General features: G+C 56.6%; 1 pseudogene; it reads left to right on the forward strand.

The window, feature by feature from the left end:
• The first annotated feature begins 3,530 nt into the window (after positions 1-3,530).
• LOC138390923 (5S ribosomal RNA) lies at positions 3,531-3,649 on the forward strand (annotated as a pseudogene).
• Positions 3,650-6,570: the final 2,921 nt, after the last annotated feature.

Below are 6,570 nucleotides of genomic sequence, written 5' to 3' on the forward strand. Positions count from 1 at the left end.
CCAGATTGAAGTAGAGTCCTGAGCAGAGTCCTCTGGCCACGACTTATGGGCTCCTGTCATTGTCCATTCACTTATTCATTTATCCACCCATCCTCCCTCCCACCCACCCATATATCCATTTATATACTCATCTACCCATCCGTCCATCCATCCATCCAACCATGTACCCGCCCACCCATCCATGCATCTACCCATGCGTCCATCATTTCTTGAATCTCTTCGGTGTGTGAGGACTGCTCTGGGCGTTGGAGTGACAGAAATGAAAGGCATTGTTCCTGCCCTCAAGGATCTCACAGTCTAGTGGGGAGTCAGCAAACCAAGCAGGTGATTCCAGTGCCCAGAGGGGCGAGTGGCCAGCTTTCCTGGTGGTCATTATGGAAGACTTCCCTGAGGTCAGCTTGTGCTAAGGCTCAAAATGTAGTTGGGAGTGTCCCAGGCTGTGAGGTGGGGAATGGCTTCCAGGCCGAGGGAGGGTCCTGCCCTTGGGAAGGCAGGCCGTCATGGCCGGGGCAGGTGGGGACCTCTTCCTCTCCTGAGCTCAGGGTCTCTTTTGTGTTCCTTGTGTTCCCTCGAGGCCTGGTCCACAGCAGATGCTCAGCAAACGTTGGTGTCAGCGAGTGGGATGTGGGGTGGTCAGTCAGAAGGATGCCCGTGGGCCTCGCTGAGGAGCGTGTGGCTCCGTGTTGCCCCTGTGTGGACAGGGTGCAGGCGGGGGGCAACCCCATCCCATAGGCTCCCCCGGCCGGGCAGGGAGAAGGCAGGGAGCAGTGAGGGGGCCTTCCCTGCGCCCACCCTTCCTCGGCCTCCTTGGCTTTCAGCTCTGTCCTTGTGCATTTGTGAAGGGAGAGCCCTTCCCACCAGTGAGGTCCCCTGTAGCCCACAGTCCCCCGCAGTCGGGATGTGGGGAGAGCAGAGGAATGTCGGTTGGGCCGGGGTGGGGTGGGGGGTGCAGATGCAGTGGCGGCTAGGAGCCTTGGCCTCTGGAATCAGACTGCCTGGATTAGATTCTCACTTCTGCCACTTCTCAGCGCTGTGTCCTGGGGCAAGCGTCTCAGCCTCTCTGTGTTTCAGTCTGGTTTCTCAGTTTGGGGTTAATGACAGCCCCTACCTCATACCGTTGTTGGGATGATTAAGAGAGTTGTCACTTTTAAAGCACTTAGAGCAGTCCTGGTACATGGCAAGCGTCTGACACACGACAGCTGAAATGTGGGCTTTGGAGGCAGCCGAGCCACGGTGGTCAGTGGTCAGGTGCTTATTAGTTGTGGAGCCAGAAGACCCGGTTCGAATCCCACCCATACCTCTGACTGGTTGTAGAGACCTTGGCAAGCTGATTTAGTGCTGTGAGCCCGATTTCTCCTCTGTGAAACGGGGATTGATACCCCAAAGGGCTACTGGGGGGAGTCGCTGAGTCTGATGGTTCATTCTCTACGTTGGGGTTATTATTGAGGTCGGAAAACTCTCGACAGGTGGAGTGAAATGTTCGTTTGCTGAGGGTGGCATGGATGAGAACTCTGGCACTTGGCGGGGGGCTCAGTCCGTGGGGTCTCAGTGCTGCCTGCCTTGGCCCCAGCCTTCTCCCCCAGGTGCCCTCACTGTTCCAGGATCCCATGGAAGGGACTGTCATGTGACTGGGGCCGGGGTCTGCAGAGCAGGGTGCTACAGGGGTGGAGGGTTAGGCTGGTGCCTTTTAGTCCGCAGGGGCCCTGGGGGAAGGGCACCGTCCTCACTTTGATACCTGCCCTGGGTTCAGCACCCCGTCCCTCCCCACATCATTTCCTGCTTGGCTTGAATTCTCAGGGCTGGTGACTCGGGCATGCCTGATGCCCTGCAAGATTTGGGTTACAAGCAGGTAAATATTAACCCACAGATGTAGCTTCCAACGCAAACCTGTTTGGGCTGGCTGCCTGGGGGACTGCCGGGCCCTGGGCCCTGATCCCAGCTGATAGCCAGGACAAGCAGGCTCCCTCCAGTGGTCAGGACTGCTATATCTGCTCTGTGGCAGAGGAGGAGACTGAGGCATAGAGAGGGCAGGAGGCCAGCTCGGGCTCACACAGTCAGTGAGGGGTGGGCCTGTGGTTGGAACCTGAGAGTGTCTCCCTGCAAAGTCCATGCTCTTACCACCTGGTCCTTAGCCGTCTCCTGGCTCTGTCAGGGTCTCACCAGGCTGCTGCATGTGTCGGAGGTGCCTGAGGTTTGCTTTCTGTCTCCACTCTGCCTGTGAAGTGGGGCAAGGCTGGTTCGGGGTCCCTGGCAAGCAGGAGCCAGCCCAGGGGGAGGAATCCTCAGTGCAGTGATGCAGTGGGCTCTTCTGGGGCCTGGGCTGGCATTTGGGAGTGGCCACCTGGCCAGCATCTGTTAAAGACTGTGTAGGAGGCACGGTGGGGACACCCAGGGCTGAGCCATTGTTCCTGTGCTATGGGGGCTGGCACGTGACAAGACTGAGGACACAGGTGTAGGGACTTCAGGACCTGGCTTCTGAAGGGTCTTTTGAATCCTGAGTCTCATTAGCTGTGTGCCTCTGCCTCGCTTGGCGTCTGGGGCTCCCGCTGCAAGATGGGAACGGTAAGCCCCGCCGCAGAGTGCGTTGTGAGATGACATGCGATGGCGTCGCAAGGCTCCAGCACACAGGAGGTGCTCGGTAGGTGGGCTTCCCCTGCCCGGGCCCTGGGAGTGGCCAGCGGGTCCGAAAGGTGAGCGAGGGCCGCCTCCCCGGGGCTGCTGGCAGCCTGGGCTGTTCTGTGGGCAGCTGGAGATGGAGTGGAGAGGGGTGTTAACTCCACAGTGGGGGCGCCGGTGGCAGAGCAGGCTGACCCCCAGCCCGAGGCCCACCCAATCCCGATGCTGCACCTGCAGGCCCTTGGGGTAGGTCCCTGGGGCTGTCGGGCTCCCTGGCCTCTCTGGCCTGCCCTGGAGCCAGCTATAAAGGGAATATTCCGGGGGACATGACTCACAGGCTGGCCCTTCTCTGCCAGAGCACTTTTTATTTTCCTTTCTTTTACTTTTCCCTAATACGGTCTCCTGTGGCTCTCACCCCTCCTTTCTCGGGGCCTGGGTGGGTGGTGCCATTTGCCCTGGGCAGCCTGTCCTGGGAGAGCTCCTGTTAGCTGCTGCACCGGAGCTGCTCCACGGGGAGGTTCCAAGGGAGGCAAGCAAAGGCGTCGGAGCTGCACAGACCTGGGGCTGCTGCGCAGACCGGGGGCTGCTGCGCAGACCGGGGGCCACAGCGCGGCTGGCCGACTCCCTGGCCGCATGACCTTGGGCAAGTCTCTTTGCCTCGCTGAGCCTCATTTTTCTTACTTAATTGAATCCAACCAGTGTTTACTGAAGGCCTCTTAGGTGCCAGGTATGGAGTTAGAAACTGCAGGTAGAGCAGCAAACAGAGTCAGCCAGTGTCCTCCGGGGGCCTGAAGATCGAGTGGGGTGTGAGGCGGGGACCTGGATCTCCACTTCGCAGTGTTGTGAGGGTCACGTGAAATAACACATAAAGCACCCAGTTCCTGGTTTTAGTAGAGACTCAGAAATGATGGTGAGTCTACAGCTAAACCACCCTGAATGTGCTCGATCTCATCTGATCTTGGAAGCTAAGCGGGGTCGGGCTGGGTTAGTGGTTGGAAGGGAGACCACCTGGGCATACCAGGTGCTGTAGATTTTGAAAAAAAAAAAGAAAAGAAAAGAAAAGAAAATGATGGTGAGCGTTCATTTTATTCCCAGCTAGTGAGAGTGGTAGCTGGGATTTCAGGTGAATTATTGTCACTTTGATTTCACACGTGTTAGCAGGAAAGTACAGAAGCTGCTTCTGGAAGGATGGTCCTGATTTTCCCGTAAATTAGCAATGTGTTTGTTAGTCCCTGGTTGTGAGCTGAGGCCGCCACAGTCCCATGTGCGGCCAGAACTTTGCAAGGAGGAAGTGCACCCCAGGGGGTGCCCTGTCCTGGCGTAGTTCACCTCCTGGCACACAGTGGGCACCCAAGAGGTATTTGTTGAACTAATAAGGACAGTGGCAGCTCGGGACACATCCTGGCAGCATGATTGACATGCGGAGGGAGGGCTCTGGGGGCCATGGCAGGGCCAGAGCGGCCCTAGGGAGGGAGGGACAGCTCGGGGGTGGCCTGTGCAGGAGCAGAAGCCTTGCACTGAGAAACGGGAGGATCAGCTAAGACCAAGGTGGGGGGAGGAGGCGGATTTAGACCCTTCTCCGGAGTGACAGTGAATCTCCTGCCAAAGGAGGAACTCCAATATGAGTAGAGGTGGGCCAGTGACCTGGGCTTGGGGTGGTGGGATTTGTGGATACCCACTCGGTGCCAGGCACAGGCCTCAGTGAGCTCGGTAAGCTCTGTAGGGCTGGGAGCCTTTTTCTTGTCTGTTCACTGATGTGTCTCAAGCACCCAGCACAGGACGTGGCTCGTGGAGGTGCTTAATAAATACGGGCCGAATGAATGAAGGAATGAATGAGTTTATTATTTAATTGGTTCTCGGGAGTGTCATCACACCCAGTTTGCAGATGAATAAACCAAGGCTCAGAGAAATTAAGTTGGACATTTGCTAGGTTGTAGAGCCAGGATTTGGAGTCCACACTGCCTGAGTTCAGAGCCCATGCTCTGACCCACCCATCTGTTAGGGTCCTCGAGGAGGAATTCTTGCTGTGGCTGACACGTTGGCTTTTAGCCTCATGAAGATCCCTCCCTCGGCTGAGAGTGTCTGCTTGTGGGAAAATGCAAAATGCTTGACTCAGACACAACGGCTGGGTCAGTGCTGGCTGCGAACGACAGCTGACAGCTCTTGCCATCAGCTCTGATCGGGGGTGCCCTGCTCAGAGCCAGGTTGGGGGGGATTGATGCTGCCAGCCCTAGGGGGTCCTTCCAGGCCTGGTCTGATACCATTCTCTTCTTTGGCCGCAGTCGAGGGAGGGCGCTGGCTCAGACAGTGGCTGGCGCACCGTGCTTGCTCTGGTCCCTGGGTGCATCTCCAGGGGTAAATCCCGGTGTTCATGGGAACATGTGCCTCTTCTCTGCCCCCAGGTGGTTCTGGACCGGAACTCGGAGTGAGGCTTAACCTGTGTTTGCATTCAGCTGCTCCAGGAGCCTAGACTGGGACCTGGATAGATTGGGGGAGTGGGGGCCGCTTCCAGAGGCTCTGTTATGGGCTGTGCGGCTGGAGCACTTTGTCTGCTAGGCCCCTGATGTGCTGCCCCACGGGGCCTGTCCTACCAGCTCCCATGGGTGGGATCCTCGTGGTCACCCGAGTGACCAAGGCAGCACAGGAGGCCAGCTGACTGGTGGCGGGCTAGTGGCTTAGGTTTTAAGACACAAGTGCTGTAGCTCAGGCACAGCTCTTCAGCCAAATGGCCTGGGTTCAAATCTCAGCTCGCCCAATTATTGATTATGTGACCTTGAGCAACTCTCTTAACCTCTCTGTGCCTCTGTTTCCTAATCTGTGAAATGGGCATGATAGTAGACCCTCTGTCAGAGAGTTCTTGGAAGGATTAAAGTAATTATAGGAGTAAAGGGCTTGCAATAGCGCTGGGAACTTAGCAAGCAATTCATACATGGTAGGTGTTATGATGTTGATTTTGGCACTTGTTTTTCAATGACATTGGGCAACCCAAGGAGCCATTGCCTTTCCTTTGTGCCCAGTGCTGGGACCTGGATTCCACTCAATTAATAATGCTTGTCATGAATGAATGAACACCTGGGTGAGCTCTCTGGAGGGGCGAGGACCAAAGGTAGCATCTGGGCACTTGACTCCCATCGAGAGCCCCAGTGCCTTTGGGCTGCCACAACAAAATACCATAAACTTATACGCACCAGACATTTATTTCTCACAGTTTTGGAGGCTGCGAGGTCCAAGGTCAAGGTCCAGCAGACTTGGTGTCTGGTGAAGGCCTGTTCCTTCCGGATGGAGCCTTCTCACTGTATCTTCACATGGTGGAAGGGACTAGCTAGCCCTCTGGGGCCTCGTTTACAAGGGCACTAATCCCATTCACGAGGGCTCCATCCTTATTAATCACCTCCCACAGGCCCCACTTCCTATCCATCACCTTGGGGGCACACAGACATTCAGATCATGCCAACCCCCGTTTCTACCCTCTCCTCTCTCTCTCCTGCTCACCTTTGCCTATTGCTGCCTCGTGCCAGGTGTTACAGAGACGAACCATCCATGCTTTTGTTCATTCTTCCATGGAACATTAACTGATGGAGAATGCCCTGCCCCCACCTAGGCTCAGGCTGCTCTCAGCGGTTCCGACAGCCCTCAGCCCTCCCCGGCGGAAGCCCTGGCTGCTGTTAGTATGTTCAATTCTCCTTCCCCTGCTGGACAGTGAGGTCCAGGGGCAGGGCTGTGTCTGTCTTCATTCACCGCGACAGCAGGGGACACTTGCTGAATATGTGTGGAAGGTTGAGCCACGCGGGTGAGGCTGCAGGACACAGAGGGGGGGAGGGCACGACCCCTGCCCTCGGAGAGCTCACGGTCTGGTTGTTTCTTCATTAGCTTAACTCAAGAGACATGTGCTAACCAGCTAATTGGTGCCAGAAGTTCTGCTGGATGCTGCGGACGTATCTTATGTGGTCCCCC

The sequence above is a fragment of the Eulemur rufifrons genome, chromosome 8 (assembly GCF_041146395.1).
Source record: "Eulemur rufifrons isolate Redbay chromosome 8, OSU_ERuf_1, whole genome shotgun sequence".
NCBI lineage: Eukaryota > Metazoa > Chordata > Mammalia > Primates > Lemuridae > Eulemur > Eulemur rufifrons.